Source organism: Chelonoidis abingdonii, chromosome 2 (genome assembly GCF_003597395.2).
Source record: "Chelonoidis abingdonii isolate Lonesome George chromosome 2, CheloAbing_2.0, whole genome shotgun sequence".
NCBI classification, from domain to species: domain Eukaryota; kingdom Metazoa; phylum Chordata; order Testudines; family Testudinidae; genus Chelonoidis; species Chelonoidis abingdonii.
In genome coordinates this window covers 96,444,224-96,453,370 of record NC_133770.1, presented here as the reverse complement: position 1 = coordinate 96,453,370, position 9,147 = coordinate 96,444,224, and the positions used below count along the sequence as shown (strand labels likewise).

Sequence of the window (9,147 nt, the reverse complement as noted above, 5' to 3'; positions counted from 1 at the left end):
TTAGGGGTTGTTATAGAAGTGGATGGGTAGGGTTCTGTGGCCTGCTTTGTGCAGGAGGTCAGACTAGATGATCATATTGGTCCCTTCTGACCTACGAGTCTATGAGTCTATGAGGTGTAAATTTATTTTCAACATGGGTCTTTGAAGACTTAACTTTAACACCCCCTAACGCAGAGCCAGGCACCTCCCATTACACCTTGTGGACATGGTTCCTTGTTCTTTCCACCTTCCTTGGGAGCACTGAGGAGAGAACAGTTTCCATCGGAGTGGTGGGGTGGTCTTAGGCTAGTTTGTTCATTGTTCTTAAAAAGCATTCTTTTTGGTTTAATATATTATACAAACCTCTGATCAGTTACTGCAGTAGAGAGATCAGAAACTTGGCCTGGTGGGTGAAGTTTTGGTTCTAAATTGGCTACTTAATTAAGGAGAAAAGTGTCTTCATGTGTGACCCTGCACAGTGTTTTTCTTCTAAAGCTATGAAAGCAGATAATCTGGAGCCACTGTATAAGACTATTTCATTCCCCCACCTCCCTATCCTGGCCATTTCTTTAGGTCACAGTGTCGTCTTCACATGAATCAGTGACAAATATGAACCATCTAGAAGACAAAACACACCTCAGTTTACTGAGCTGTAAAATAAATAAGTGAAACCCTTAATTCAAGTCCAAATGTATGTTAGCACCAAAGTTTTCTCTTTTGAACTGGAGCAGTCTCTAGGTTAATTCACTGATGTGAGGTGGTCAGGTACTGGCACAAGGTAGATGAACAACCTCAAAGTCTATAGCACACTGCTGTAGGTTAGGATGCATTCTAAGCTTTACTATCAGCATTTGTAACTTCCAAAGTCTTGGAAATATTAAGTGACTGCCACATCAGTTAGTCTCCAAAAGATTGTTACAGGGTAAATTGATTCCAACAAGTCTTAAATTTTGAAGTATGAAGAGTGTGTGCCAGGCCTCCACAGAACACTACAAAGTATGGATGTTCCAGAACGATAAGTGTTAGTCTGCAAAATACATTTGGCACAGTTCTATCTGAAGTCATATTTTGCACTAGTGCAATTCTTCATCCAGAGAGCATCTCATAGCACTGCACAAAAGATAATCTTTATTTTAGAGATAGGAAACCAAAGCAGAGATTATTTGCTTAAACTCTGTCAATGGCAGACTTGGGAATACAACCCATGTCTCCTGACCTAGTCACTTGCTCCTTCCTTGATCTAAACACCAGTTTTTAAGAGAGTTATACCTGGTGCCTGCCAGTAATTCTAAAATTTAGTTTTATGCACATTTGTGTGAAAAACCTAACATTTAACAAGCAGTATATTATTAATTTGCTTTGCAGTAGCACTTCGGAGCTCTGGTCACAGACCAAGACCCAGAATAAAACTGGAAGAATGATTCATCACATATCTGCAATTGTTCCTTATTCCTAGTTAAGTCTGACACCACCAACACCTATGAGTCAGCAGAGGCTTGTTGGGAGTATGGTTTGCCTGCCCTGTTTTCAATCTGTCACAGTAGGATCTTTACCTAGTGCCGGAAATGGGCTTCCAACACTCCTGTCATTTTTCCCTATCCACTGTCAAATATCATCAGCCTCGACTATGAGGAAAAGTCTAGTACTGTACTCCAAGATGCCTGTGATACAGCTACACCCCTACCCCAATATAACGCTGTTCTCTGGAGCCAAAAAAATCTTAACACAGTTTCACCTATAACGCGGTATCTCAAACTTGCTTTGATCCGACAGAGTGCGCGGCCCCACCCCCCTGGAGCACTGCTTTACCACGTTATATCTGAATTCGTGTTATATCGGGGTAGAGGTGTATATATTTAGCCAACCACCTTTCCATGCAACTCGGTAGGTGTTTATACCCTCCAAGGACCGACTGCCTTTTAAAGCTATGACTAAAGATTTGAAGTCATTCTTTAATTATATTCGAGTCTACGGTCACCATCTGACTGGATCGCGGTTTGTTGGCATAAGCCACGAGGGTATCTTTGTATCTTATGTATTTCTTATCTCCAGAAGAGACTACAATACTTTTTCTACATAAGGCTACATCTTAAGTTTCAAGTTATAGACTGTAGAATTTGTTAACTTCTTTGTTACAGGTATATTGTTGCATGGTACCTGTCACCACTGGTTTTGGAACTGCACTGCTATTTACTTACTACTGGGCAGAATTTGAAGGTGTTGGGTTTGACCTACAAGCCCTAAATGACTTAGGACCTATTTCTGAAACCCCACCTCTTCCTGTGGGACACTGCCACAGTCATGGTCAGCAGAGCTGGACCACACCCACATGAGGAGACAGCTGGAGAGTAATTTTGTGACTACCCCTAAGCTTCAGAACTTCCAACCTCCACTGATATGAAATAGTCCTGCTTTAATCAATCCTCAGACCATGCTACAAGACACATTCTCATGAACTGAGAGACACTGGGGAGATCATAAAAATAAGTGGTTTTAGCTGCTGTGTGATTACTAATGATTGGGCAAAAGGGAAGTGCTTGGATTAATCTATTTAGATAAATATTTTTTTAAATAAATCAAAGAGCATCTAGAGGAAGGATGGATGCATTTTTAATGGCATGTGCCCATAAGCTTATATGTATTTTACTTCGTATAATTCACTTCAAAATTTACATCTTCTAATTCAGGGCTGGACTACTTTGCCTGAGTCTGTATTTACGAATAGGGAGGTGGTAGATGAACAAAAATTCACCTGAAGGGGTTGACGATCACTGTTTGGTTTAGAGGCCATCATAATTTGCAGTCTAAAGTATTTCTCACCTAGTCCATAGACTATCTAGGCCAGAGGGATTTAAAGAGGAAAAGCTCTCTATACCGAGTCAGTGGAAAGATTAGGAATTGCTCCATTCTCAGGACTGAGTAGAGTATGGAAATCTCCTCAAAGAACAAAGTTGCTAGATGATTCTTTTATAGAAAAAGTCCCCAATGAGAGATTCTAGGTGTCCCCAGAAAGACTTATTGCAGAAAGAGAAACAGAGGTTAAATATTCATGGCTAATAAAAACATTATGTATCTGAAAAGAAAACTGAAGGCCAGAAAAAAGGGGCTATCTGATCTTAATAGGTATATTTGTTTTAATGGAAACAGAAGACCGGAGGGCATGTCTATCCCTCTTAACATGCTTAACACTCCTTTATAAAAAGAGATTCAAAGTCTGGAAGACAAAAGATCTTGTACTTTTCCTTCAAGAAATTTGGCTAAGGGCATCAGATTGAGATAAAATGATTTCTATGCTCCATATCCTGAGATTTGCTTTTGATACCACCAATTTTCCAGAAGGCAATCTTCATGTGATATTTTCTTCTTGCTCAGACCCATCTCCTAGTCATTCTACCTCCTTTTCTAGAGCCTCCATTAAAAGACGATGTTGGTAAATGCTCCATTGGCTTTATAAATAGGCCTATTTCTCTCAGGGTTAAAGACTATAATTCTATGATTAAATCATGGGATTGAGAAGTAGTGCCTAAATCTGGACCATTTGATTTCACCTGAGTAGTAGGGTATAGGCAGAGTTTACTTGAATAATTTGATCATTCATTTTATCATCTGGAGCTGAAATTCTCTTCGACTGAACACTTTTAGACTGTTTCCCTTTAACCTTTTCTACCAGGTAGCCTCTGTAGCTATGGAGCACTCTCAGACTCCAGATTTTCTTAACAGCTCAGCAGTCCTTAAAATTCCATCTCCATGCTTGTGGTTCTACATAAGAAAAAAAAACAAAACAAAACAACCTTCTGACTTTGATATCTGGGTACAGAACACACTACTTGCTCCAAAATGTGCATACACTGTGTTGCAATTGGACCTCTGACTCATCCTTTCCCCCAGAAATATAAACACCAGGGACTCAGCCTAACTATGCTTTTATTTCTTAATCTTGAATCTGAAATACTTTCAATTAAACAAAGCTAAGAGGTTGGAATAATTCATGGGTAAATATGAGGCTGCTCTCTAACCTCAGAAATGTGAGAGGAAATAACAGGAGTGGTTTGAGTATTGACATTGCCCTTCTGGAACACACCAAGTTATTATTAATCTTTGAATTCCTTAGTTAAGCTTAAAAACTAATAACTTAATTAAAAAAAAAAAAACTACTCAGCCTGAAGGGTGCATTACAGGTCCATATGGTATTTACTTATAGCCAAATTATCCAGTAATTTTAACTGTGAAGGGGGGCATATTTTCATCCCACGAAAGAAAATCTTGTATATAACCAAAATAATCCAAATCATACAACAGCTTCAGATTATGGCTAGGGCTGTTAGAAATAGGGGCTGCAGAAATGTTTAAAAATATTTAAAAAAAAAGTTTGATCAAAGGACCTTGTGGGAGGAATTTTAATTTACTACCATCAAGACAAATTTATTCATATTGACATTGGTAGCAATTCTAAGGTTAATGTAAATACTGAAGCTCTTATCCTTATATATTCTTGTGAGAGGTTCTCCCAGCCCCCCATTCTTTAGTGATTCCCTATCCACTAAACCTCTGACATTGTCCGTCCTGATGGACGTTACCTATTGTGCTTTTCTGGAACAGACACATTTTCCATTAGGGAAATTTTAAAATTTAAATCAGTCATCATCATAATTAAGCTCTTGGTGAAGGGATTATTCCCACAGAAATGTAAGGATCATATCAATTGAAGGGCTCCTCTTTTAGCAAATTTACCAATAAGAACAACAGGGACTTTCCCTGCATCTACTGGGTATTCTTGTTTCTCTATTATAGAGGAAATAAAGTTACTCTGAGAATTATGGTCCAGAAAGCCTTTCAGATCTCTTCCAGATACCTCCTGGGGAGGTTAGAAGACTGGTCTGAGAGCTGAAACTTTTTTGCAGAGGAACAAGCTGACTTTAGGAAAGGCCCCTCAACTATAGATAACATTTGTGCTCATATGGACCTATACACATACAATTATCTCCCCTTTGGAGGAGCAATGTGACCTTAGATTTGAAATCTACCTGTGATGCTGTTGATAGAGGCAGTCTTGGGTGGAGGGGGGAGCAGATAATGGCATCTAGAGTTAGAATAGGGAAGAAGGGTGAGCTAACACCTTATTTTCATCAGGAAGGTAGGGTCAGAGTCAGAGTTGTTTACGTGTCCCCATTTTAATTTTTATATTAATGAGGTAGTGGCACAATTAGAGGGGGAGCATTATTCTACCCCTAGAATTCTGAACAGACCAATGTCACTCCTCCGATATGCAGATATGGTTTTGTTGTCCCCAACTCCTTTGGTCTGAAGCATCTGCTTAAAGATTACCATTTTCTTTTCTTTTGTGTCAGCAGGAGTGTATGATTTACTTATCAGAAAACTAAAGTAGTTACCTTCAGCCATAGACCAAAATTGCTTAAGTGGATAATTGCCCACTGTACTGAACTGAACAGATTGAGTCCTTTTCTTATCTGGGTATTTGTTTTTTATACAGGGGTGTATGAGACAAACAGGAGGCTTATGGGCCATGCAAGCAGCTCTTACTTTCCCATGTGCATGGGTTAGTTTAATTTCATGCACTGGCTCTCAGTGTTTATTGCTAGTGTTTATGCTCAGATATTATATGGTGTGGAAATCTGGGATGGGAAAGAACTTATGCCATTAGAGATGGTGCAAAATCAGTTTTAGCAGAATGCTTGGTCTGCCTACTTATACCCCTACTGCTTTACTTAGGGTAGAGGTGGGAGAGTGCTCCATTTCAACCAAAGCACAATGCCTCTCTAATTGGTTATGAATTCAGCATAAGAATTTATATCGGATGACAATGTTATATTTGGAGAAACAGCTTAATAGGTCTCAAACTTTAAGTTTCCCTGGCTTTTGCAAGTATATCTATATCCGCATTGTGTGTGGTTTTCAGCAACAGGTTTAGTCAGCACTTTTCAAGTGTAAAAAAAGTTAAGTTTAACATTTAAGATATTTGTAAACAATTAGATATAGCAGATGTTAAACAAAACAAAGGTCTCCCTTGAAGGCCATCTATACATTTGAGAAATGTAGAGTAACATAAGCTAAGCCAGGCCTTCAGAGCACTGCTTTCAAAACAATGCAGTCAGCTTATCTGAAAAGCAGGTATATTAGCACTGAAAGACACCCCTGATGCCCATGCAGGCTTGCCAGGTTGAAGATTTGTTACAACTTTATTTTTTTAAATCAGCAGCCATTTTCCCCTCAAACAACAATTTTCAGTCTTAGCCCAGAAGCCTTTTGGCTCATTGGTTTAAATTAGAATATTTGTTATAGAGAGATTGTTCAGTTATATGGTCAATTGTTCTATTTACCTAGGTGGCTGCAAAAGCAAGAATTATGTGAAGTTTCTCTTTATGGTCTAAAATGGATCTACTTTAACTTTTGTTTTATGGGCTGTTTGAAAAGTGTAATTTGAATTTAGAACGGCTGAATTTATTTATATTGTGACAATTTTAAAATTCCTCCTTAGTCTGTCAAACATTGTGGTTAATTACTAGCACTATACTAATAAAATAAATATTTTACTCCTTATAAAAGATTCCTAACATGACTTAGTGGCACAGCTGAGAACTTTGCCTGTTTTTGCCCTTCATTCCCTGATTGGCTAATGTAGGCTTGTTTCACTTCACTGGACAGACCTTTCATTCCCACACACATGTTATTTGACAATGAAATCTGAAGGTTTGAAAGTGTTCATTAAGTGACGACTACAAATGGTCAAAGCTTGAATAAATTAAAATTGATGAGATGAACAAGACAGACCTCAATTCTGCAGCTTTCCAGATTTGAGAAGCTGTATTTTTATAGAAGCCATTTGCCATTTTTCTTACTAGCTGCTTTAAATATTCAGCACAAAGAGAGCTCTGCACTGAATCAGACTAGGATGCAGTGCAGGCCAAGGGAGAACTGTATCTCTGAGGGTACAGTTACTCTGAACTCCTACATTGTGAATTAGGCTAGCGAGCAGGGTAAGCTGAGGAGCAACACATTTCAAGAAGCTTAGTAACTTAAGTGCACACCTGTTAACACCAAGCCAGGTTAAAACAGATGAGCTAAATCGGTGTGACTGGTGCTCATGTAACCTTTGGGTGCGCTAGAGCAGAGGTTCTCAATCTTTTTCTTTCTGAACCCCTGCCTGTGCCACAACTGGTTTTGTACATATAAAAGCCAGGGCCAGCTTTAGGAGGTAGCAAGCAGGGCAATTGCTTAGGCCCCCCAGCAAAGCTAAGTTACTCAGGCTTTAGCTTCTGCCTCAGGTGGCAGGGCTCAGGGCTCCAGGTGGTCGGGTTTCAGCTTTCTGCCCTGGACCCCAGAAAGTCTTAATGCTGGCCATGCTTGGAGGACCCCTGAAACCTGCTCACAGCCCCCCAGGGGGCCCCAGACCCCTGTTTGAGAACTACTGGACTACAGCAGTGTTTCTCAACAACCAATCCATGGACCAGTGCTGGTCCCTAAGATCTCCCTGACACAGTTTAGGAAGGCCGCAAGCTGGTCCCTAGTTTCAAAAAGGCTGAGAAATACTGGGCTAGAGTTTACTTCATGCTTCTCCACTTCCTCAAAAAAAAGAACCCAATTGCCATAGAAAAGCACCTGGAGACCCAAAATGCAGTCATTTAGGATTTTCAGCAAGGATCACACAGGGTCAACCTGCCTATCATCAAGTCCAAAAAGAACAAAAGGAATTAAATTTAGTTCTTAAGTAACAGTTTTACAGAGATAAAGAAACAATAGTAACAACGTAATTTCTACAACATAAACATAGCTACTTTATAATTCACATACATTATCTTCAGTTATATACAAACAACAAAAACAAATTAAATCTAAACAGGTCAGTCCCCACAGAAACATAGTGGGGAGAAATTCAGAGTTCCCAAAAAGCTTAGGTTGAGATCACCTGAGTCTCACTTACAGTTTTTGACAGCCAAAATCTATACCGTCTGTTATGTCAAAAGCACTGCAACAACAATTTACCTCCACTGGCTTGGAGAAATCTTCAGCTGGAATCCCTGCAGACTCTTCCTCCTCTGCTGAAATGACTCTTAGCTAGTCAGGTGATTAGCCAACCACTAGATTAAGTATATAGATTTTTTAAAAACCCAGTTATAAGAAAGATACAAAACTGAGACCAGCAAAATAAATGACTTTCCCCATCATCCCATTCAAATAAGAGAAAAGTGAATCATACTAGATGAGACAGTTTAACTAAAACAGCATGGCTAAAATCAAATGACATTCCAAATATAAAATAAAAACAAAAATAAATCAGTTTTCCCCTTTCTATAATTAACTCTGCCAGGGTGGCAGGGTTAACAATATCACTAACCTGCTACAAAATGCTTCAGAATTAGGGAAAACAGGCTGCTTTCTGCTCCTGTGGATCAACTTCTTCAAATCCACACAGGGCACATGGCCACTTGCCCTCATAGAGTTTGAGTCCAGCTACAAGGACCCTATTGAGTATACCCAAAACTACCACACCCAATTCCAGAAACTTCTGAGTTTGCAGGTTAATTGGGCATCTGCCTAGCAACAATGAAGTAGACAACTCATTCATACCTGCCCTCCCCCACAGATCTCTTAAAGAGATATTTTCCTATTAGGCACATGGGGGTTACACTCAACTACTGCTTCTGTGCGCACACTTCCTCCATGACTCAACTTGCTTCCAAGGAGGGGACTACAAATCCCAGCATCCTTTGACAATTTGTTGTTCTTAGTCACCAAGGGGGGACCAGAGTGGTTCAGGTTTAGGCACCCAAGTCCTTATATCAACAGATCTTCAATGCTTTGTGAGGGCCCCATCTTAACAGTACTTCACTGAGCACTTCTCTCCTTCCATTCATAATTGTATACTATCCCTAACCACAGCAATTTCTTTCTGGAGAAAGTGATAGCTGAACATACACTAAATATTTTTCTGTCTTAACAGCTCAGAATGAGAGCCACCACCAATCAGCCAGCTCTCTGTAGGCCAGTTGGACAGCCCCTATTCTGCAGTTTGTCCTCTCTTCCTTTTTAACAGGCTTTTCTTTCATGACCTATTTATTTCCTGTTGCTACACGAATGGCACCTATTACTCACACCCACTAGGGGTCACACTTCTACATCTTTCATTGAGTTACCAAGGCCTTAGAAGAG

General features: G+C 39.6%; 1 long non-coding RNA gene across 1 annotated transcript in view; it reads right to left on the bottom strand.

Annotated features, from left to right (window-relative positions):
• LOC116834771 (uncharacterized) overlaps positions 1-8,093 on the bottom strand; it is an 82,353-nt gene extending 74,260 nt beyond the window's left edge. Inside the window, exon 1 of the long non-coding RNA XR_004376037.2 lies at positions 7,981-8,093. This is a non-coding gene — a long non-coding RNA (uncharacterized LOC116834771). The remainder of the gene's footprint in view (positions 1-7,980) is intronic.
• Between the last annotated feature and the right edge of the window lie 1,054 nt (positions 8,094-9,147).